A 25,215-nucleotide genomic window follows, 5' to 3' on the forward strand; every position below is an offset into this window, starting at 1 on the left:
CTCAAATTGATGTACATTAATGCTATTTTCACTTCAAAGTAAACATTGTCATTAATTTTCATATAACCCAGGTCAGGCGTCGCTTTCTTGCCGGTTCAAGTGCCCCTTACGGCCGTTGGTTGGCTGCTCCAATGGCCCGCTTGCAGTGGACGTGAGGACAATTCATAAAAAAAATAAAAATAAAACACGATCCATCTGTACCTAACACGCTTGCCGACACTTTATTTTTCATACACTTTCCCCACAATAATCACGTAACTTTACACACACTCAATCACTGCTTGGCCATGTGTTGTCTGCACGGAACACACTATGTTGAGCTAAGTTAGTTGGAGAAGTTTCAACTTGCACCCAGATGAGTTCAACCGGGCACAACAATTCAGTGGAATATTCTAGGCTCCCGTAAAGACTAGAGGTTGTTAAGTGCTAGTTTACTTAAAAAGTACCATACCACGTGATGCACTTTGTGAAAGGCATGAAACAGTGGCACTCAGACCTGTCGTGATTCGCTTTAAGATGTTTACTGATACCCAGTTGAAGTTTCAGAACCGCCAAATGTTACGTCCAAATTACTGAATGCTCACCCATTACGCCCGTAACACTGATTGTTAGCTAGCTGGCTAACGTGGCTAAACACGATGTGAAGTTGTGGAAACGAAAGTTCGCTTCGCTTTTGGTGGCAACACAGCCAAGTCACCAAGTTATCAAGTCACATTATCATGACATGGAGTCGCAAAACACCAAAACAAGTCATTGGGTGATTTGTCCCCTTGTCTGGCTGGAAGCGCGTTCAAGCCAGGGATGCAAGTAAGGCCCAGGTGCAGGTATATTGTAGCTCAGTCAGTGTGACTGGAGTAACAGTTGGATTAAGCGCAAATCGATTAGTCCTGCCTAGAGCGTGATGTACCAAGACATAATAAAAAGGCAACCGTTGTTGTGTTACCATCCAAACCAATGCCCTACACATCAAAATAATTATACAAACGATGGAGGATTATATTCTTCGGTAGACATTTTTACACACGGGTCGCACAGCACTAGTTACATTCATTACATACATTAATCACATTTATCTCATTGAATTTAATAACATGCTGTCTCGCTGGTATCATTTGATGTCATTCAATTTATGTAGTTGACGCAACTATGGACAACCCCCCCGAACCCATGGTGGGTATACGTGACTGAGTGGGGTTTACCAATCCAAACTGTGCCTTGGTGAATGCAACACAACTGAACAAGGACATTTTACTGGTCAGATTAACTACTATCGCAAGCAACACAACACACTTTCATTATATTTGATATCAATTTGCGATCTTAATGGTAAACTACTGCGGCTAAGGTTTAGTAAACGGATTGCATTTTAAATACTGCCAAAGTACAATAAAACTACGATTATCTTTGGCGAATGCTAATTGTGACAGTGACTAAACAGGAGAGGATTAAATCATTTTCAACTCTCCGCATACATGTTGTACTTCAACCTTTCACCGGTCTTTGCCATAATCCGTCTGCTAAAAAAGAGAAGATTAGTTCCACTCCATAACCACCCGTGTTGAATAGCCCCACTTTATTTTTCCTGTCATCACTACTATTTGGTTCATTTCATTGACATCTTTGTCACGTGTGAATGAAGCTTTAGATTAGGGTCGGGCCACTTAAGTTTTCAAAGGGTCCATGTGATAAAGCGTTTTACTGTTATAGTTAAGAAATAAAAATGTTAAAATTATGAGTAGTCATGCATGGTGCATGTTAACATCACTATTTAATAAACATTCACAAAAAACTCATCTACACTATGCATCAATTTTTTTCTACATTTTTAAAGTGAGTTAGTAACAATCACTAACTCATTTTAGCCTTTTCTAGCTGGAACTCAAATCATAACTGAGGTGAATCCACTTCTTCCATCCACCATGCAGGAAATAATTTTTCTAACAAAGATGGGCCTGTCACAAAAACACATTTTTCAGGACAATATATTTTCCCATAAAATATCACGAAAAGGCATAGTATTGTTGTTGTTTTTTTATGCCATTGATGATGACATTTGAGCAAAAAGTACAGAGCAATTATCTCTCAATACAATAATATTGAACATTTGTATTCAAATGTAGGACAATAGAATATCTTGGAGATGAAAATAGCAAAATGACTAGGCTTGGTTACGTTTGGTTAAAAATTACACTTAAATACTAACACAACACATACTACCTGTATAGGCAGACTTACCTCCACATTTTTTAGTCAATTTTTAATGCCTATCTAGTCTACAGTTGGGTTAAAATTGAGAGAATGATCACAGGAACAATGTGCACAGCATTATTATTATTATTGTTGGTTGTAGGGCCGAACGATTGATTGCACTTGCAATATAATCGCGATTTGAGAAAGCACGATTATGTAATTGCGAAGGCTGCGGTTTAAATGGTCATTACTTTATTGACAGTGTAAGGGAGAGGTGGATTCACAGAACGCTAAGCTAACGCAGCTACAGCACGCTTGATCTTTTGGCCGCGCATGGTTAAAATCTCCGCGTGTGTGTGGGAAAAAAAAGTATGAGGAAATGCTGAAATCCTCATTCGGCAAATCAAAGGCAGAGGAGGAGGAATTGATAATCATTTGCCGAATCATCAGGCAGGACCTAGTCATGTGAGTCGGTTAGCACAGCAGCCTGTGCTATGTTTCAAATATGGAGGAGTGTCCAGCGGGGTTAGCAAGGCGCGAGTCCACGTCGTCCGTAGTCTGTAAAAGACTGACGTCGGCGGGAATAATGTGCCAAAACGCTCATTGTGAAGAGCAATTCTGAGCCATATGGATTACAAGGAAAACTTGGCGACCGCGCAAGCACGCTAAACAAAAGCTTAGTAAACACACACACACACTCAGAAAACAGTCGCAGAGTTGAGTCAACAAACACAAACGTACGTACGAATGTACGCACACACACGCCCAGTGCTTTAGCAAGCGACAGCCCGGATGTTCGCTTAACATTCAGTTGACACTGTTTTAGTCCGCATCATTCATAACTAGCCTGTTTTCCTGAGGCATGTTGCACAAACTACGACGGCTTATTAGTGTGACGCCAGCATACACCCAAACATGAATAAAGTCGCATGTCTACATATCACAGTGATGTATGAGTGGGAAAATGCGCTTTTCGGTAAGTTGCAGTTTTGTTATCTAAATTTATTACGAATACGGTGGCCAATGTATGAGAATGGGTGCTGTCATGACTACGTCTTTTTTTCTCCTCTTGCTGGGTGAGACTTATACACCGTCACACAAATACTAATAATAATTTATCCATAATTGTTCTGTGAAGCCAGTGCAGACTTAAAATATTTTTTATAGAATATAGTCAAATTATCATTGAGTTTTTTGAAGATGTTGAGACGCTGATGATTTACATTTTATTTTTTCTTCATTACAACTTTGTGAGGACCGGTTACAGACTGCGGACAGTATGGTTTCAACTCAGCTGGCCTGAAACTGAAGCCGGCCAACTCCAGTATAAGAAAAAGCATGTATCTGCTTTTGCTAACGCCAATGCTTCAATAGCAAACGTGTCTTGTCAAATTACACATGTGCCTTGCAGTGGCCCAGAAGATCATGTCAATCTTTTAAGGGCGCACCCACACCTGGCAAGTTTTATGCGCGTGCAGTTAACACTGCACCTTTCTTCTAATGGCGCACACAGCGTTGAGTTGTCACTTGACCTTCCTTTCTGGATTATTTCAAGCCTTTCTGTTTATTTCGATTGTACGAGGTATAAGGTAGCAGTTATCAGTACGCGAGTAAGGATTGCAGGGGATATACAATAGGCAACACGTCCAGGTTTGGCACCCATTCTGGGGATCAAGAAAAACCAGTCAGTATCTGGTGTGACCACCATTTTCCTCATACAGTGCAACACACCTCCTTCCCCAGAGCTCGGCAGTCCATTTCGGGGGGGCGGACCTATCGGACCCTGCGGCCCGGCCGGATGCCCATTTTTGGGGCAGAGGGCGGGGGGTGACATGTTTGAAAAAAAAAGGGCTTAATTATGCAAGGAGGGAAGTGGATTTTTAGTCCGGCCCACTAATCGGCCCTCATGCGTGTGACGTGGTCACGAGGCGGCCGCATGTCATCTCAGCCTACTTGGTGAGATGCGTATGTTAACATGGCAGGGAGGTCATTGTCAGTTATACGGTCAGAAATACGAAGGGAGCATGGCCACAAGTTTCAACACAACCAACTTAATCCGACATTTCAAGAACAAGCAATTGGAAGACTATGGTGAGTTTACGAGGCTCACTGCATTGAAGCAGCAGCAACAATGAAACGGCAGCTAACGCAGCCCATGCTGACCAACTCAAACCCATATCAGCGCGACATGCAAAAGGCAATGCAAATAACCAGGACAATAATGAAATTTATCTGACTTGATGACCAACCATCGGTGGTGCAAGACACCGGATTCCGCTGTCTGCTCGCCCACGTTGAGCCTCGCTAGCTACGTGCTACCGGGACGCAAATACTTCACAGGCGTAGCTCCACTAGAGAGTGTATTGTCGCATCGAAAGGTTCCTAAAAGAAGGCCTATTATCCTGTTTAAGTTTTCCAAGTGTTAAATGGAGCTCGGATGTCAGTCCTGTGTCGATATTGAGTTTAACAAGGGAGTTTTTTGCTCGCGTACTGCTTTTTAATGACAATGTTCGAATGAGGCATATGTATTCCGAAATGCGTTAGGCATGATGCGTTACTTTTTTCTCGTTGACAAATGCACAACATAGTTTGTCTATGCACAAGACAAGAAACCAAGTTCCTGAGTCGTTTCAATTTAGGAACTCATTGAATAGTTTATTCGAGTGAAGCCTGCATGTGACTATTTTCTACTTTGACTATATTCTGAACCATGCAATGTTTAGGTGGCATGTTATTTATTTGACTTTTTGCATAATTAAGTCTTTTGAGACTGCTGATTATGTTGATCTGTTAAAAACTGTCTTGCTAAAAGCTGGTTTTTCAATTATCTTTGCGACTGAGTAATTGTTGTATTGCGCCAGCAACGGCTTTGTATTTCTTCATGCTTTTGAAAATATATATAGATTTTTGTCAAAATTACGGCAATAATATGGCTGTTTTTTTTTTCCAGATAATATTGCATAATAGCAGTCACCATAAATAAATGGAAAAATATACAGGTATTCCATGTGATCGGAATCGGTATCGGCCGATCTCACTCGTGCATGATCGGTATCGGTGTCATAAAAACTGATCGGAACATCCCTATTTTGTGGCAAATTTATATATTTTGTGTCATGGTGCTTTTTATATATTAATTGAATGAAATAAGACACCAACGTCAGTCTGCAAAGTGGTGTCAGTGACAATTACTCTGATTGGCTGTCAGCTAGGAGATGCAAAACAGTGCATGAGATGGATGAATTTGTAAAATGGTAAACAATTTATTTTAGTTCTTTAAACCAAGCAATATTGTATATTTAACAGTGCATGAGATGGATGAATTTGTAAAATGGTAAACAATTTATTTCAGTTCTTTAAACCAAGCAATATTGTATATTTAACTGTACTGCAATGGTTGAAGTAAAACAAATTTTCAATGTTTAAAATGCAGTAATATATAAATTCTACGAGGAAATCTGATCCTTTCCACATATACTAACTGTAAAATCAACAATTAATTGCTCTGTTTTTTACAATATGTTGCCTTAAAATACACACTGATTCATTGTTATTCATATTACATTTTAATCTCATGATTACAGCATATTAATTTTAATTTCACAAACATTTTTTACAGTGCGGGTATGATATGCTTCTCGCTCGCGGTTCTCCAAGCCTAGTCTCTTTTTTTCTTGTCTCAATACCTGTAGCTTGCCATGTCATATGTAGCCCAGTAAATATTTTATTTTATATTTTGTAGGGGTCGGAACGATAATCATTTTTTCAATGCATCGTTCGGTGTATTAAAAAGATTCTGAATTGATTAATAGGTATTAATAATTGATATTTAAAGTTTACCTAGTAAAAACTAAAAGCATGTGCATTCGTGCATTTGTACGTAAGACGTCTGTACTAGGCTATGCTAATGCGTGAAAAGATGGCGGAACAAGCAAAACCTCATGCGAGCGGAGCGAAGTCAAAGTGTGATATATCAATCTTTGCTATTCCTTGAGTTTCTTGTTTTAAAAAAGCCAATGTAGTGACGCGTCGGAATCGCAATCGAATCATAGGCCTCTGAATCTGAATTAAATTGAATTGTGGGCCTCTGAATCTGATCGAATCGTGAGGTAGATTCCATAGATTCCCACCCCTAATATTTTGCTATTTTAATTTAGTGAACATTCTCAAAACTCTACATATTGTTTAAACAATTCAAGGGTTATTTCTGTGCATTATTATTCTACATTGACCATTTTGTAAATATGCTTGTTGGTTCTGCATTGTCTGTTGTAGCAATGGGGGCTTTTGTTAATGAAACACACAGCGGCGCTTTCCCGGCAAAGCAGAGACAGGGTCATGTTCTTGTATGTATGGCACAACAATGGGCCTCAGGGTCTCGTCACAGCATTCAAAATGCACCGGTGTTCTTCATCCATAACAGCCGCCTGCCCAAACCATAATCTCACCACCACCGTGGGCCACTCGATCTACAATATTGACATCAGAAAACTGCTCACCCACATGACGCCACACACGCTGTCTGCCATCTGTTCTGAACAGTAAACTGGGATTCATCCGTGAAGAGAACACCTCTCCAACATGCCAGACCTCATCGAATCGGAGCATTTATACACTCAAGTCGGTTACGAACTGGACTGATCTGGAGTCAGGTCGAGACCCCGATGAGGACGACGAGCATGCATATGAGCTTCCCTGAGATGGTTTCTGACAGTTTGCGCAGAAATTCTTTGGTTATGAATACTTAATTGTTTCAGCAGCTGTCCAACTGGCTGGTCTCAGACGATCTGGATATGGAGGTCCTGGGCTGGTGTGCTTACACGTGGTCTACGGTTGTGAGGCTGGTTGGATGTACTGCTAAATTCTCTGAAACGCATTTGGAGACTGCTTATGGTAGAGAAATGAAAATTCAATACAGGAGCAATAGCTCTGGTTGACATTCCTGATGTCAGCATGTCAATCGCACGCTCCCTCAAATCTTGCGACATCTATGGCATTGTGCTGTGATAAAACTGTACCTTTCGGACTGGCCTTTTATTGGGGGCCGTCTAACGCACACCAGTGCACCAATTATGGTGTCTAATCAGCATCTTGGTAGAGCACACCTGTGAGGTGGGATTGTATTATCTCAGCAAAGAAGAATTGCTCACCATCACATATTTAGAATGGTTTGTGAACAATATTTGAGACAAATGGTGATATTGTGTATGTGGAAAAAGGTTTAGACCTTTGAATTCATCTCGTAAATAATGGGAGCAAAAACAAACGTGTTGCGTTTATATTTTTGTTGAGTGGACTTTCCAAAACATTTTCTTGCCAACATCGCCATTTAACAACACTCTGCCGCCTCCGGTCCTTTTCCTAAACACTCAACAATCATTGCCACATATCCGGAAATGTCAGCTTGTCTCGTGTTTCTGAGTTTATGTGTGATCATGCAAGGGCTTTGCCTCGCAGGACTGGATTCTAGACCGGTGATGGAACATAATCTTTAGGTGTGTGGTGTTCTGTGTTGAGAGATTCTGAGCAGACCACACACACAATATGACCAAAACTGTTAAATGGATGACTTTGAAAAAAAAAAAAAAAAAAAAAAAAACTGTAAAAAAAATAATAAAACAATCTTTCAGAATTGAAAAATGTGTCTGTTCCAGGACTAATGCGAATGCAGAGCAAGTCAAGGGGAAATTCTACCACACAGAATGATATAGACAAATGATTTAATTCCATGATTGTATAATTCTGATTTCTTCAAAAATAATAAATAATTAAAATCAGCTAAAAACACAGTATGTCATGGGAGGGAAGAATCTGAACGATTAACCGACCAAAGCCATATAATCCCACAGAGTGAAACATAGACTAAGAATATAATCTCATTTCTATCCACCACTTGGAGATTAAAAATAATACACATCATCATAATGAAAATCCTTTTTTGAAAACAAAAGACACCCTCTTAGGGCAAATGGTTAATAATGATACTACAGTGGTACCTCTACTTACAAAATTAATTGGTTCTGGAAGAAATGTCTTAAGTAGAAAATTTTGTAAGTAGAGACAATAGATAGGTATATATATATTATATAAGATAAGAGAAAAGTATGAAAAGGGGATGCGTTTGCATAGATGGGTGCGAATCTGTGCTGGGCCAAACAGCTTTGAGAATCAGCTTACTTACCAAGTCACACACACGACATATAGACGCAAGGGGTGTAACGGTACACGTTTCGGTATGGCATGTTCGGTTCGGTCCACTTGCGCTCGGTTCGGTCCACTTATTAGCGCGAGCTTACGCACGGGCGTATGCGGGAGAGGAGAGTGGCGGCACAACAATGAGAGCCAGAAAAGAGCCAGAGCTCGAAGGTGCCCGCGTACTCTGTGGTCTCCTGTTTAGGAACATTTTGGCTGTCCTGTTAAAATCGCAGATGGGGAAAGGTACGTGATTGAATCCGAAAGTTGTGTGCCGACATTGCTACATGAGATGGGCGGCAGGTAGCACGTCTAACATGCACGGCATCATTTGACTGCGAAGGTTTCTTAGACGAGGGAGCAAAAACGTCAAAATTTTAATAGCGAGATTTATCATATTGTAGCGTCTTCCAGGAACACGCCGTCAGACGTAGTTTAATCATCACGTTTTTATCACTCCAAGTACAACTGCTCGTGCTCTTCTTTCTCCGCTGCTCCACTCGCTTGCCGTGCGATGAATTCATTAACCTCGCAAACATCACAACTCAGCAACACACAAATACGACCAGAACACAGATAACCCAGTTCGTTACAATATGTTTTTGAACATTCAAAGATTTCAATGCCTAAAAAGTGTATGCAATTTCATACATTTTAAAGTTACTGTATTTTTTTCATTATAAAAAGAGTTTTAGCCGCAAATTGGCACGCCTTCTTTTGGGGCGTGTTTTTTTTCTTTCTCTCCATCTCAGGCTGTCATCGTCATCGCAGGGAGGCTTGATCCGTGTTGTTCCTTGTTTTGGTTAGTCATGTTCTGTTGTCACCTAGTGTGTGAAAGTGATTAAATGCCACTAAAATTTATTTGCACATTCCTACTCTTGTCCATTTCAAACTGTGAATATATAAAAGTGGGCACAATATTTATTTTGTATTAACATCAAGCTCCTATGAGGAAAAAACATAGGACATCATCTTTTTTTTAAATTACCGGTTAGAGTGGACAATATCAGGAATGTGCATGTGAATTTTAGTGACAATTGATCATAGTTTTCGGACATTTAGCGATGCAAACGCTTTTGTTATTTTCCCATAGCAGCCAAGCAGCTATGGCTGTTGGCTTCCGCTAGCTTCCGCAGCTATTCGAGGGAGAATTAGCTTTTTATTGCTAACAGTCAAAGTTAGCAAGAGATCTTCTTCTTACCGTCCATACATAAGGGCTCGTGTCTCGGACGAGCTGCCCGCTCGAGTAGGAGTTAGCTCCACGCCGCCACTGGTCAGCCAGTAGCGGGTATTCTGCCAGATTCCGCTCGGGATCACCGGTGCGCCGTGTGATCGCTATTAAGTGGCCGATGCAAGAAAATGGATGGAGGCATAAAATTTGAAAAGACATGGTGCTCCGTTCCACGGAGATGACTGGAGCACCGTGTTTGCGGTGGAGGAGGTCTCGTTGCGCCCAACGCTTTAATTCTGTCCAGCCAGAGATACAGCGCCGTCGTCGTGCGAGTGGGCCGGCCCGTGTGCGTCAATTTCGAATAAATACAAGCCCCGGAGGTCGGCTTGTCGAAATGTCAAAGTTGGACTTTGAAAGATTTCAGAGCAGCGGACTTCCAGCGAGGCCATCCCTTCAGCAGAGTATGGCCATTTAACGCACCTCATTGTCAGATAGGCGGCACACGGGTGGACCTCGGAGAAAAAGTAAGACAAGCTAACACTTTAAATGTAATCTATAACAACCTATGAGCAATTGTGCTAACGAAAAAGCTTCTCGGACCGCAATGTGTTTGAGTATCTTGGTGACTTAAGACATGAAACGACGTATGTGACAAGTGCACCTCAGCTGCATGTAGGCTGCTCATTTCTTGCTCGTTTTTTGGTCAGACATGGAAAGGCTAATCGTTTTTTTCATGTTTTCAGAGGTTGAAGTGGGCCTAAGTAGAGATGTCCACATGTATCGGGGCCGACTGATCCCCGTTATTTTGACAATATTAGCGACGTTATTTACAATGACTTTGAATGACAAAATGTAATCTGTCCCTATCGTGACGTCACCCAAGGCATGGAGGGGGGGGGGGTCAAATTGCTCATTAATTGTAGGCGTTTCTGAACACGTTACTGAAATGATTTCTCCAAAACAAAGTGAGAAAAGTTAAAATGCAAGCTAATATCATTTTCCTAATAAGAAAATACTTACATTTTTAGATAGATTCGTACAATTTTAATGAAAAATAGACCGTGTCTGCTCGCTGATCCCTTTAATATTGTGTTTGTGGAATATGAGAAATCCATCCGTTTTTAGCTATCGGGGGCAGCCATTTTGTCACTTCTGACGACTGAAAATGACATTACAGTTGCTCAGGACTCAGCTTCAGAAAACAGGTGAGCTGTGATTGGTCATTACCTGAGCAACTGATGTCATTTTCAGTCAACAGAAGTGACACCCCCCCGGAGATGGCTAAAAACGTGTGCATTTTGCTGCTTAAGTGATATTCCACAAACGCATTATTAATCAGAATGCCTTGTTTCAACTAGTGGGCCTGCATAGAACATATGCTTGAAAAAAATATGTTGGGGTTAACTTCCTGTTTAACGCGAGACACACAGGGCCAACATTTCATCTATATTCTGAACGAAGCAAAAACAGTTGAGTGATTACTTAAGTAAAACTGCTAAAGATAGTGTTAGGAAGCACTTGTCATGGATGAGTTATGTGATGTCACAAAAGTTTCCCTGTATCAGTTTGTAGTGCCAAAACTGCCACAAAAAAAAAAAAAAAACACTTGAATGAGAATTTCCCCGTCGATTTGATTTCACTTACTGTGGGGGTGTTCTGGAACGTGAATGGGTTATTCATAATGTTTTAGTCACTATGGTGCTGGAGACAAAAAGGCGGAGGAGGCACGTGCGTCGTAAAGTCAAAACGTCTTAGAACACGTACGTTGTAATTCGAGGACTTCCTGTAGTAGGTAAATTGCTCTTCAGGGCGACCGTTTTGGCACATCTAACAATGTTGTTCTGCCCGTCTAGTGAAGCTCAAATCATTTCAAGGCTAGCGACGTGGACTTGCTACTAAATTACGTCGCTGAGACGGGACACTCCTCCACACTTGAAACAATGTTTTGTTCTCTCGGCTGGTGTCACGTGACTGAATTCTGCCCCCTGATTCGCAGAATGATGGTTTATCACTCCCTCCCCCTTTGCCATCTATGTTGCTGATTCGCATAAATGAGGATTTCACTTTCTCCATTGCAGCCATCAATGGATGCGTTTGTCTTTTCTTTGAGACAGTATAAATACTCAATGTAAAACTGTACATCGTTAAAGCAACGTTGACAATGATATTGATGATGATATAACGCCCACCCCTAAAATGAATATAATAAATAATATTATATATATATATATATATATATATATATATATATATATATATATATATATATATATATAATATAATATAATATAATATAATAATAATATATTTTATAGGTACTTTGAGGGAACTTATTTCAGAAGTCTGTATCAGACTGATAGCCCGTCGTGTTAATCAGTACCCAAGGAGTAGCTCAGTTTCAAAACCGTTAGTGACCCCTAGACCAGTGTTTTTCAAACTCTGTGCCACGGCACACTGGAGGGATATTATCAGGTGTGCGGCGGGAAATTATCTAATTTGTGTGCCTGTGCAGGCTAGCGCCTGGCAGCGTAATCATTGTAGTACTCTTCCATACCAGCAGGTAACAGCAGCAGCAGCAGGTAGCTAGTTGTCTTATTAGGCGAATTAGTGACACGTTTATCCAAACAGGCAGTTTCACACTGTCTAAGTGTCAATACGAAACATTATAAAACACTTTTTTCTTTGTGTTTATTTAATTCCTATTCAAGACATTATAATATAACATCATTCTTCAATGTGAAAAAAATGCTTATATAAACAATATAACACTTATATTGTTAAAATAAGCTTTTTTTCACAATTTCAGCTGGTGGTGTGCCGTGGGATTTTTTCAATGAAATAAATGTGCCTTGACTCCATAAAGTTTGAAAAACACTGCCCTAAACAATTTAACACACTGAATTTGTATGATCAATTTTCCCCACCAAGTCAGTAACGCACTGTGCAACGAGTCTCGAGGAAGCACAACAGTGGGTGCGTGTGTAAGCGCAATGTCATCTCCTCCGAAGGGAACCAAGCGTCCCAGTCACTGTATAGAAAAAATCCCCGACATGTTCGTGAGACAGCTGCCAGCGCCCACAGAGTCGTAGAATACACAAAAAAATACTTAAGTGATTGAATTAAAATGTATTACACAAAAGTTAAATTAAACTTTTGTCTGAATGGTTACATGCAAATGTATTGCATTTCACAGCTGGCTACACAGCCCCTAAACATCAGGTAGTTTGACTTCACATTGAATTCACTGGGACAGATGCAGCACACCACATCACTTAATGTGGCCCATTAAAGCAATCAAAGTGTCTACTTCATGTTTCATGCGAAGATGTGGCCTGCGACAAAAATTAGTTTGACAACACTGGAGAGGGAGCCCACATACTATACTTTGAGAACCACTCCTTAGGCTGTTGATTTATAAACTCAATTGTCTTTTAAAGCACTTTAAGACAACCACCGCTGTATACAAAGTGCTGTACATGGAGCAATAGTAAGTCATAGAACAACAAACAATAAAACAAATGAATAATGAAGGCAGTAAAAAGCACATAAACCGTCAAACCAAAACCAAGTCTCATGCTGAATCAAAAGCCAAAGAATAAAAATGAGTTTTAAGATGAGTTCTAAAGCTGAGAAGCAAGGGGGCTTGTCTTAACATTTATCTGGAGGTCATTCCAAAGAGAGGGACTGGCAACGGAAAAGGCTTGATCCCCTCTGAGCCTTCGCTAGTTCGCTTAGTCGTCGGTACTGTACCTCTAATAGCATCTGGTCCGCAGACCGGAGGCACCGGGCAGGTGCCTAGGGGTGGAGGAGCTCAGAGAGGTAAGCTTGGGTGAGGCCATTTAAAGATTTGAAAACAAATAATAGAATCTTAAAAAGAACTCTAAAATGTACAGGGAGCGAGTGAAGGGACGCCAGAGTAGGAGTTATGTGCGCCCTCTTACGAGTACCAGTCAAGAGGCGAGCAGCAGCATTTTGGACCAACCAGAGATGCTTGATGGAAGATTGGCTGACTCCAAAATAAAGGGCATTACAATAATACACCAGAGATGTGATGAAGGCATGAATTACTGTTTCAAAGTGCAGTTGAGAAATGAGGTATTTTACCTTAGCCAGCTGCCAAAGATGAAAAAAGCTGGATTTAACAACGGCACCAATTTGCCAGTCCAATTTAAAATCACTGTCCATTTCAAGACCCAAGTTTGAGACTGTTAGGCTTTAGATAAGGAGCCAGGGGGCCCCAAGTCAAAGGAGCCAAGTTAGCCAGAAGGGCCAATGGGAACAAACACCATAACTTCTGTGCAAACCTGGTCTTGATTTCCTCCAGACAGGACAAAGTGGCCTCAATGAGAAGGCGTCTTTTTTGCTCAGCGGGACATAGATCTGACAGACATCCTCATATGCACACTACCATTTTGGGTTGGGCATCAAGATTGAGTGAAACTGGGACTAACATTCACATTCCTCAGTATTCGCTTAGATTGTTGGTGCTAAATTTCTATGGCTAGTTTGCCTTGTGGAAGAAGACAAAGAACACGAACAAAGAAGGACCAATAGGAAGGGTGTGCTCATGAGTTGCGATAATCCATATTTCTTGGCGGAGATCAAAAGCTGAACTTCGTTTAACCAAAAAAAAAAAAAAAAAAAAAAATCTTCTGCTAAGTGCCTCACATATCATCAAATAATATCAAAGAAGGTTGCACTTCAAACATGATAAAACACCTATGCAGATCCTGTCTTAGACATTTCTGTGCTGCATCTAGCTTCAGCTCCAACGCTCAGCCTGGTACCACACCCAAGTCAGAATCAGGTAAGTATGTCTAATGCAGTGCTTCTCTATTTTTTTATGACCCCAAAAGGTAGACGAAAATATTTCTTAATAATCTTAAAGCTATTTATTTTTAAGGTCAATGTTATGAGTTTGAAATGACATTAAAACTCATTAATAACCAGGCATTTTCAGACCCTCTTTTACATTAACCTTTGAAAAAAATAGAAAAATATATATATAAATTCCTGAGATTGAATGGCTGGACTGTGAAAAGACAAAACTGTTTTGGTAGTATATAGGTTAAAGTGGTTTGGATCATAGTGTCTGGCATATTTACAGGTTAACCTATTATATATTGGGGTATTCACAACAGGGCTCTGTCCCTCATCTCCCCCAAATGTACCATGTATGTTTGAAAACAAAAGTCATACATAGCTTATGTTTTCATTGAAGACATGACTTGTGGCTGTTATTGTATATTCAGGGTCAGGCCGACTGGTTAGCTTCCATATGCTTGTCAAGTCAATTAAAAGGTAGAATGATTTGTGTGTGTGTGCATGTACTATGTTTTAAAAGGTTTACATTCTGTTAGTGTTTAATTTCATTTTACACTTGTGACAATGACATAAGTATCTAATTTCATTTTATACTTGTAGCAATGACAAACAAGTTGCATGAGGGGCAAGTGACATTTATTGCCCTACAAATGCAAAGTACAGAGTAAAGGATGTTCTGTTTCTAACAAGATTAGATTAAGTTCTGCACAATTAATAATGCTGAAAATAACTACCTGTATATTTAAGAAAAGTTTTATAATAGTGACAGTTTGTCAGGGTACCCCTCCCCAAAAAGGAAATATATCTCATTTTGTCTTAGAAGTTGACCACATCTAAGGTTGTGTAAAACGGACTACCAAGGTTCGAATACAATGACAATAGACCACATACTACAAATAGTTATGATGGCATGCAGACATTGCATGTAATCAGAAATGGATTTGCACTTGTCACTGTTATCCATCCTCTAACAGTCAATTCGCCACCTTGTCCTACATCTGACTGCAGTCGTCTGGCCAGGAAACAAATGGCCTTTAAACAACATAACTTGTGCAAAAATTAGACGGGGATTTTTCTTTTACGACAGGATTAATGAAGGCAAGCGCCCCCCAGCTCCGGGCCCTCCAGCGCTCGGCAGCTGTCTACGAGTGGGAGAAAAGGCGCTGACGAGGAAGGCTTTGAACGCCATCTTGTTGAGTGCAGCTACTCGGGCCCACAATACAGGAACCCATTCATTGGAGGCGGTGCGGGGTGGGGACACGCCGGCCAAATCAACCCCAACCAAGTAAATTCTAACGATTCTTTAGTATATAAGTAAAAAAAAAAATCCACACGACAACTTAAATTGAGTGCATCCATTCGCGAGTTGTCCGGCTCGACGCGAAGTTGCTCAAAGCGGCATCTTGTTGCCCCTTCGTTTGGCGCACGACTGAGCAACACGTCCGACTAGCTGCATAGCTTGCTCGACACATTAACCTCATCGTGTCATGCACACAAAGCCATAGTAGTGTTTTAGAGTAATTGAGCCGAGAAATAACATTTAAACGTGTTTTATTTTCACGGTGAGCGACAGAGCGCGCGAGCCGGCCGGGTACGGGACATGGCCGGTGTAGCTGCTAACAGCTCGCCCAACAACACACCCCAGCTAGAGATAACAGGATTGCACAGAGCCAATTAAGACTAATTTTCCCTGCATTACATTGAGAAGTTAACTCAAGACCAAAATGTATATAAAACATTCTACACATTAGTGTCTGGGGCCAAAATACAATTTAACCCATGTGCTTTGATACAAGTCAACAATGTTGCCATAGGCTAATTAAGCTAATATGAAGTTGTATCCCCGTGCAACCTCATTATTGTTTCTTTTAAAGGTAAAAAGTGGTTCAACAGCAAGACCCAGCTCGGTTTTACTTAGGTCCGTTTGTATTTTTTAAAGGCGCCGAATTTGACGAAAATCCCCCCCAGCTACGACGAAATCTGAGCAAACCAAATAGTAACACCCTCAGGGTTAAAAAAAAAAAAAAAAAAAACACCCTTCGTAAAATACCACAAAACCTGGCCCAATTATGTTACGGTCGAACGAAACACACCCATGAGAGCCAAGCCAGGCTGCGTCCACTGCTGGGCTAACTTGCTTGGACTCGCTACAGAAAACAGGGGGGTGTCGGCGGTGCTTCGGGTTGGCGAAGAAGCCATTTTTAGACTGGCTTCGTTGTCAGCTGCATGATGCTACGATTTGCACCGCGACAGGAAAGAAACGCAAATTATTTTTTTAAAAGTGCTTCGCATAGACCAGAAGTTGTATCGGGAATCTTAAGACTTTGCAAGATTTAAGGGGAAGCTCATTAACATATGAGATTTATACTAGCTTTGAATGTACCAAAGATATGGATAATATGGGCCGACATGTCGACAACAACCAGGATAGGAATTCGCACTTTACGCAAACCCTCATATTGCACGGGAAAATTATCTAAAAGGTCAAGTTAGTTTGGGGGTGGGGGGTAGTTAACGTAGGAAACTTGTTAGCAAATCTGTTTTGACAGTACCATATAGTGCCCACTTAAGATGGGAGCATTTCATGCAAATTCTAGACAAACGTCCCAATTACAATCCAATGTGCCTTTCTACACTGACCTCCACTCATTCTACTAGTTAGCGAGTGGAACGATAACGACAATCAACCAACTAACTAACTAGCCAGCTAGGTAACGACCTAACTAACGGAGGTTCTCAAACCAGAAAAACCCTTGGTTCATCTCTGCAGCTTTAGCTATCCACATACAGAATGCATCACGTATGACCAAAAAAAATCCTTACCTGCTTTCAAATGAAACCAGCGCTTAAAAATCACATTAGCTGGAAAAAAGTAAAAGCTCGTCTCTCCTCTCTCCAGCCAGTTGCTCAGATGTAGCTCAGTGTAGCTAGCGAAGAGCGGCACTCCCCGAACAGAGTTTTGATACCCGCCGAGGAGAGTGTGGGGGGGCACACCGGCACAGTCGAGCCGATACAAAGCGGTGTTTCACCCCGAGATAGGCGTTCACAGTCCCGCGTGAGCACTCTCCGGAGCCGCCACAAATTCCACCTTCACGGCCCCCCCCCAAAAAAACCCTTGTCCTACGGCGTCGTCGTCTCTCTTTTCTTCCTCGGCGTCAGGATCTCAGCGGCGTCTTTCTGCGGCCATCAAACAGCAGAGATGGGCGCGGTAACCCTGCACTCAGCTCCGGGAAACCCCACGCTCAAGGCGTCACAACGCACGGCCAAGGGTCGGCGACCACTTCAAGAAATCAGGAAATTCTGCTATCTTTGCTTACTCCTGACATACTGTATAGTACACACAGTGGGTGGACCAAAGTACTGTAATTACAAATAAGCCTATTTATTACAGTTATATTCATTCAACAGTGTTTAACCTTGTGTATTAAAGTAGGGTTTCTAGCCAAGGTTCGGTTTCGAGCATGGGTTAAGGTCTGTAGCTGTTGGGTGTTTCAAATCATCAGGGTTTTAAACAAGGTTTAAGATTCCAAATCGTCGCTGTCCTGTAAAAAACATGATCTCGAATTTTGGAAAGTTTTTTAATTTTCGTGTGCTGCAGATCCTATATTCTTTATTTCATTCTTCATTCCTTCATAAAATGTCCCCGTCCTTTCACATCCTTTACTATACTTGTTTCCTTAATTCCTCCCTCCGTTGTTTCCTTCCCTTAAAGAAGTTAATGCCTACTTTTTGCCCACCGTTTATATAGTAACATTTTAAACACAAGTGCCCCACAAGGAACAATTTCATGTACAAACTGCACACTTGATTACAAAATTACCCCTTCCTCTTACTTAACATGTGCTGCTTACTGTCCCATATTGTCGGCCAAAATGCAAATCCTCCTATCTGACAAAGGTGTCAATCCATGTCCAGAAAGTAAACCCTGCCACAATTTGTCTTTAGCCACAGGTGCTTCCACCCAAGAGATTGTTTACCTATCGGATTAGGATTTGCATTTTGTCCACCGATGTTCCTTTGTGTAGTTTCGCTACAATCAGGTGTGTCAAAATTAATCGAGAACTGATTGATTAAATTAACAACTAATCTGTTAATAGCTTAATCATTTAGTGCAATTATTTAAAGGGGGAGCTGGCCATTTTTAACTGCTACATATACCCTCACTTAACTCTCCCCCAACCGGGAGTCTCTGAACAAAGCTGGTTGACCTGTACCGTACAGATGTGCATGTAAACATAAATAAGCCATTCTCAGACCCAGCTGCCCCATTGCTAGCATGACTTATTCACGATGGAGGGTTGTTATCCTTGTTTTCCCTCGAGAACTGTCCAATTACTTCATTTTTATTTTAGTCAAAATTGTCACAAACTGGAGGTAAATAATCCAGCCAAGGAAATGAATTAGGCTGCTAAAGCGAGGTTGCACGTGCCCTCGTGTGTACACCGCTCGGTCACGCTTTCTCTGTCTACCATTTTTGATAGGCAAATCTTGTTGCACTGTCACAAGTTTTAAAAATAATTATCAAAATTAAATTAAACAAAATGAGGCATAATATGGGGCCTGAGAGGGATGCTTTATCTAACATTCACATGCACACTTACCATGCCAGTAAATTTGCTACATGCTAGGGTAGTTAGCACTGCTGCACTACTATATAGTGTATGTACAGTTGACTCTGGCCATTATGCGCAGAGTTTGCATGCTGTCCTTGTTCTTTGTATGAGTAACTTGTTTCCGTTCACGGTTTGTGTTTGGCAATGTGATACAGTGGAGAACAAGCTGGCTATCTGATTTACATGACTGCAACAACCGCTACTTCCAGTACTGTATCACTTGCAAGCCAAAACAGATGGTGTGGCATATCTTGGACGATAGGTCAAAAGTATTGAGGAAAGATTTCCACTTTTAATTGTTATTTTTATCCTCAATATTGCAATTGTGATTAAAAATTTGTTGTTTTTCAAGGTCCTCTTCCCATGTCTTTTTTTAACAAACACAACTAAAACATGAATCTGTATTACAATAAACAATATCAGATTTTTTATATATAAATTATTTTGATTTTATGTCATAGGATTACGCTAGAATAAAAGCAAATGAAACATGAATTAATACGAAAGACAGTTTATCTATTTCAATTGGAGGTGTTAAACTTAATAAACACTTGACTCATTCAGTGCCAAGGACATATTTATATGTCTTGACAGATAAATATGTCTTTGGGATCGAATCATTCAATATTTATTTAAGTCATTCACTGCCAAGGAGATATTTATTTGTCTTTTCACATTCAATCCCAGGAACTTATTTTTTAAAGATTTTTTAAACGTTAGGGTACAAGAGGGTCTGACATTCACTATCGTAACTTCACAAAACTCTACCAAATAAGTGTGGCGTGAACACGAGTCAGTAGTCATCAAATCAGATTACAATCTGGCGCTTTATCACTTAAACTTTTCATGTTTCATGAAACAATGATATGTACATGTGGACTGCAATTTTTTAGCACTGAAACTAGACACTATACACATTACGCAGGAATATACACACACTGTACACACAGGCACACACACATAGGCAGATACGGTATCTGTATGTGTATACAGTATTTCTGCATATGTATGTGTATCTGTATGTGTATATTTCTGCATATGTATGTGTATAGTGGTTAGTTCAGTGCTAAAAACGTACACACATATATACTCAGATACATACATATACAGTATGCGTGTTAATATATAGTGAGGAACATCCCTATTGTAGTTTGTGTGTACCATTTTAAAATGCAATTCCAGATTCCCTTTCTTTGCCAATGCCACCATTGCATTGTAGATCAAACAAACTAACTTGAATGAGAATAAAAAAAATAGAATAAAAAAAAAACATATATATATATATATATATATATTTTAATGACCCTGATTGCTAGCTGCAAGCGACTACTGACCGCTAACAATTTCCTGTGATGCCGGTGTAGTGAAAGTTGGGGCCCCTCGTAAGAGTGTACTGTAGATAGTTAATAGCAACCCGAAGCAATGCCTGCATTACTCCTGCTCCCCTCTATGGGCACCACATCAAAATGTTAGGTTATTTAGAGGGGAATTTGATGAAGAACCTCATTAAATCAGTCTTGAAATGTGAAGGCACTACAGTAAAATAAGTTGAGTTATTTTAACAAAATAGAGGTTTAATACCTTGAGACCAAACAAAAACAATTCACACTTGCTTTCTGTATATGGTCAATGTTTATTAACTACAGCTAGTGAAATATACAAGAAAAAACTACGATATGGCAAGCCTGAATAAATTAAGATAAAAAAATCTAAATAATTGGGAGGTAAGGGAAATGTAGGACGTCTGATAGATGAGCGTGAGAAGGTGTAACGATGACTAGAGTGAAGGTGGCGGGCTTTATGAAATGCACAAAGTTTGCTAGCATTCACTACCAATTTTGTGAGCACCCACTGAAAAAGCCCTGGCGACCTGCAAAGTGATCACTTACGATAAGCGGAGTCTCACTTGAGGAGTAGGTGCAAGGACCTTCACTCGTTTGCAGATGGGAGGAAAAGAAGAAAAAAAAGAAAAAGCAAAAGGAGGCATCTGCGAGCGGGACCAAAAGCTTGGTTGGGATTTCATGTGGCCCGGCTGCTGCGCGGTGTCAGGCTTCGCCAGGACCACCCAGTGGTGATTTTGCCGGCCTTCAAACAAAAGGGGGGGCAAAGCCAGCGCATCGCTTCAACTTTTGCTCCCCGGGCCGGATTTCGGCTCATCTGCCACATGGGTGGTGATGGAGATTGAGAACCCAGATCCTCAGCTTTTGCAGGTCGACCGCTGGAGGTTTCCGGGGGGACGTGGCGCGCGTGGGGGCAATCAAAAATGCAGCTAAAAGATAACAAAATTTGAGATGTGAGGGAGACTTGGTTGAATCGCCAGGAAGAGAGCAACAGAGAGAGAGAGAGAGAGTATTAGGAGAGCGTCAGGAGAGGGCAACCGGAGAGCAACAGGCGAGAGCTAAAAGGCCAGACCCTTTATCTCCTTAAAAAAAAAGGGGAGGTGGTGAAGTGTCAGCTCCCCAGGTCAAGTTTCAGGTGAGCCTCAATTCGTCACATTAAAGTTAAGATTTGAGTCTACTGAATTGTTCGGTTTAAAACCTTTGTGCATTTCACAATTTGTAACTGGCATCAATTTTCATGGTTGAGCTGGAAACATCTCATTTTGAATGTGTCCGAAGTTTAGGAGACAAAGATATGAGTTTAAACCTATATCTACACTGTTATGTCATAAACCTGACCAGGAAAATGATTATTACGATAGAGAAGCTTATTCATCAGTTCAAAGTTATCAGGATACGCACAGTAAACAATACACAATCATACATTTTAACACGTTTCATCCATCCATCCATCAATTATCTATTCCGCTTATTCTCACAAGGGGGAGTGCGGGGAGTGCTGGAGCCTATCCCAGCTGTCTTCGGGCAGTAGGCGGGGGGACACCCTGAAATGGTTGCCAGCCAATCGCAGGGGAATATGTTTCATTTCAAGTTCATTTTGATCGACCGAAAGGCATAGGAAGTTTAAACCTGCAGTTCCCATGTTGACCTCTTGGGGTCAGTCTTTGTCCAGCACTGCCAATGTTCGTCGGGGTTTGGAGGAACCCTCTAACTTCCTGCTGGGGAAGCTCCAGAATGTCTGGTCCAAGCCGAGTTCGAATACACAACACATTGTTTGTAGAGGTTCTCCAAATGACGAAGTGTCTGTCCTTATCAGGAGTCTCTTTATTTTTGAGTCCTAGCGTGTCTTTGTCAAGTCAAATGGCAGGGATTCCAATGGCAGGGGTTTCAATTGTTTTGAAGTGAGGCTGGAGCAGACGTGGTGGCAGTCCTGGTTGAATCTTATGTCCAGCCCTGGAGACGTGGTCCACTTTATGGCATATTCATGACCTTTTTTCTTTTCTTGTTTACATACATTTTTGTGGACATGAGACTGATATCGTGCGCAGGTTGCAGTGTACACTAACACAAAAGATAGAATAGTAATAATACAGGTTGCACACTTCCAGTTTGCGACATGCGACAGCCAGAGCTGGGCACTTGACCCTTTTTTGCCGTTACATAATTTTGAAACAGTTACGTTCCAAATCGGGGGGCGTCACTTCAAAAAGACAGCGACAACAATGGATATCATGCCTGCTACAACCATAAAGGGACCGAGATGACTAGACGATGCATTTAATTTGATTGCGAAAAAAATCTGGAAGGTGGCGGCTAAGGGGGAACGTGGGTGAGTAAATTCTTTCCACACACAACGCTGCTAAACTAGTTGCTTTGCAGCAGCAGCGAGCTGCGTGGTGTAATCTCTCCTCCGTGTGGGATTGCAACATGTGACATAATGGACCGATCAGAACAGCAACAATTCCTGATGTGTGCGTGTCATGTGTTGCAGACCATCGCCAACAGCACAATGCGTCGGTCACGTGAATCAATGCGGCAATTGCCGCTCGCGCCGACACAGGAGTAGAAAGAAGCCTAAAAGGAAGCCTTTCACCGAGTAGGCTGAGATGAAATTTGGCCGCCTCGCGAGCACGTCACACGTATGAGGGCTGATTAGTGGGCCGGACTAAAATCCACTTCCGGCCATGCTTAGTCCAGCCCTTTGTTAAAATTTGTCAGCCCTCACCCCCCACCCCAAAAATGGGCATCCAGCCGGGCCGGACGGACTGCCCAGCTCTGGCGACAGCAAATGACAAGTTCAAACAGGGAGTGGTACGGTAAATTACTCCCATACTCACTACACGGGAGAAGGGCCAATTCGTCCATCAAAATTGCCCTGGGAAATCCAGCAGCAAAGGCTATGAAGTACAAATGTCCATGTGCAAATAATGCAAATAATCCCACAATTCTTTTTGCGGCCAGTTACACGTGATTGTGACAGTATCAACACCACATTGCTTGTGTTGCGGGGAGCTAGGACTGCACATGAACTTAGCGGGATTTGCTGGAGCACCTCATCCAAACAGTCACTCGAATCAAAGTGCGTGGCTGAATACGGTGGTAGAAAACAGTGTAATAGCACTCTAATCCATTCCACAGAGTTTAAAGGGACGGTGGGATGGCCATGTTTTCACTAACAAGTTCATTTTATATATTTTTTGATCAGGAAAATGAAAAGAGTTGCCATTTTCTATTTTATCCATTCATTTTGGAGGAATTAGGAAATAAGTAACTCCATGATTAGCCCCTTGATAATGAGCACAATGGTCGCGCCCCCTACCGTTCTATCCTTGTTCGGCCGGAGTCACAGAGGAACCGATCACTGCCACGAATGGTCAACGGACTCTATAACTCTCCCATTCAGACCCCTTAGCTGTCCAAGAACATGCCGGACGTAAATCAACGTAACGAAAGGACCCTTTCGCTGCCCGAAAACATGCCCGATGCAAAACACACTAATTAAACAGCAAACCAATTCCCTGCATAAACAAAGAGCTAATGATGAATTTACAATAAAAAAAACACAAAAAAAATCAAACACCACTTTTGAATCCAATGACGCAATGTTTATAAGTGCCTGCCGCGGCATGGTCGTGAGGGTTATTAGCAAGCTAGCCCCTTTGCTGAGACCCAAATAAAAGAACGTGCAAATATTTTGTTGGTTTCTGCACCAAAAAACAACATCATTGCTCACGACTTGCACAAAACAACTTTGAATCCCCCTCCCCAAATAAAACCAAGCGGCACGAGTGACGTTGACACGGTGAAACAACGATTTAATCGGGACACGAATCATCATATCAAGTCTGACTGTTTGGGTAAAGTGTGTTACATACAAAATAGGATACTCAAATGCTTTCACAAGAGGGAAGTCGGCCAGTGTCACTGGGGGACAATGTTCCAAAGTTACCACGGGTATTTTTTTTCTGCCAGTTCAATTTTATTTCAAGTGTCGTATTCACCCATTTTCCCCACATAAACTCAAAACTTTACATCTCCCCTTAACCCATTTAGGACGGGAGCGCATAACCACATTTCTACCACTAGAGCCGGGAGCGCTATGGCGTCATTCTACCTTTAAAGCCGGGAGAGCGGATACGTCGGTGTCTTTTTGTAATCCAATTCTCCGTCTCTTAGCCAATTTAATGCATCAGAATATACACGTGACGGTGTTGAGAGACCGCGGAGCATGTCGTGGAATTTTTTCGAGCCGTAGGTAGGCTAATGGCCGGGAGCTCTGATAAGTAACGGCAGTGCTATATAGACGACGCGCACGACCGGTGGAACCAGTCGAACGCGATATGACATGGTTTGAAGTCAATGACGATATTGACGTCTTTGTAATAGAATAGAGGATGGTGATTACCACCCGATTTTCTTTTTAATTGAAATAGTGCTTCTCGTGCACTGACACGTTATTTTTACATCTTCGATTTAAACAGTAAATAATAAATTCTGAGCGTGTGAAAGCCACATGTCTAAGATCTTTAATTCTTTTGGAATTATGTTTCTGTCTGCTACAGGGGCTGAGATATTAATCATTTTGTGAGTGTTGAATTTCTGGGAGAACTTCAGGTTTTCAAGGGTAATTCCAAAGGCGACCTAAGGTTTTGGGGAGCTGTTGAGCCAAGCCCTTTCGGCCTGAATGGGTTAAAGAGGAAGTCAACCTAAACATTCTTTTGAAGAATATGTTCTATGCAAGCCCCCTAGTTGAAACAAGGCATTCTGATAAATATTGCGTATGTGGAATAAGAGTTAATCCACCCATTTTTAGCCAACTCTGGGGGTAACTTCTGTCGACTAAAAATGACATCCCAACTGCTCAGGGCTCAGGTAACGACCAGTC

The 25,215-nt window shown here is 41.4% G+C and overlaps 1 protein-coding gene across 1 annotated transcript in view; it reads right to left on the reverse strand.

Moving 5' to 3' along the window:
• Positions 1 to 17,601, reverse strand: part of LOC147152606 (guanine nucleotide-binding protein G(I)/G(S)/G(T) subunit beta-1) — a 52,333-nt gene extending 34,732 nt beyond the window's left edge. Inside the window, exon 1 of the mRNA XM_086049328.1 lies at positions 17,201 to 17,601. The gene's annotated coding sequence lies outside the window, so the exon portion shown is untranslated. The remainder of the gene's footprint in view (positions 1 to 17,200) is intronic.
• Positions 17,602 to 25,215: the final 7,614 nt, after the last annotated feature.

The sequence above is a fragment of the Filicampus tigris genome, chromosome 1, assembly GCF_054856515.1.
Source record: "Filicampus tigris isolate MCC_2025a chromosome 1, RoL_Ftig_1.0, whole genome shotgun sequence".
NCBI classification, from domain to species: domain Eukaryota; kingdom Metazoa; phylum Chordata; class Actinopteri; order Syngnathiformes; family Syngnathidae; genus Filicampus; species Filicampus tigris.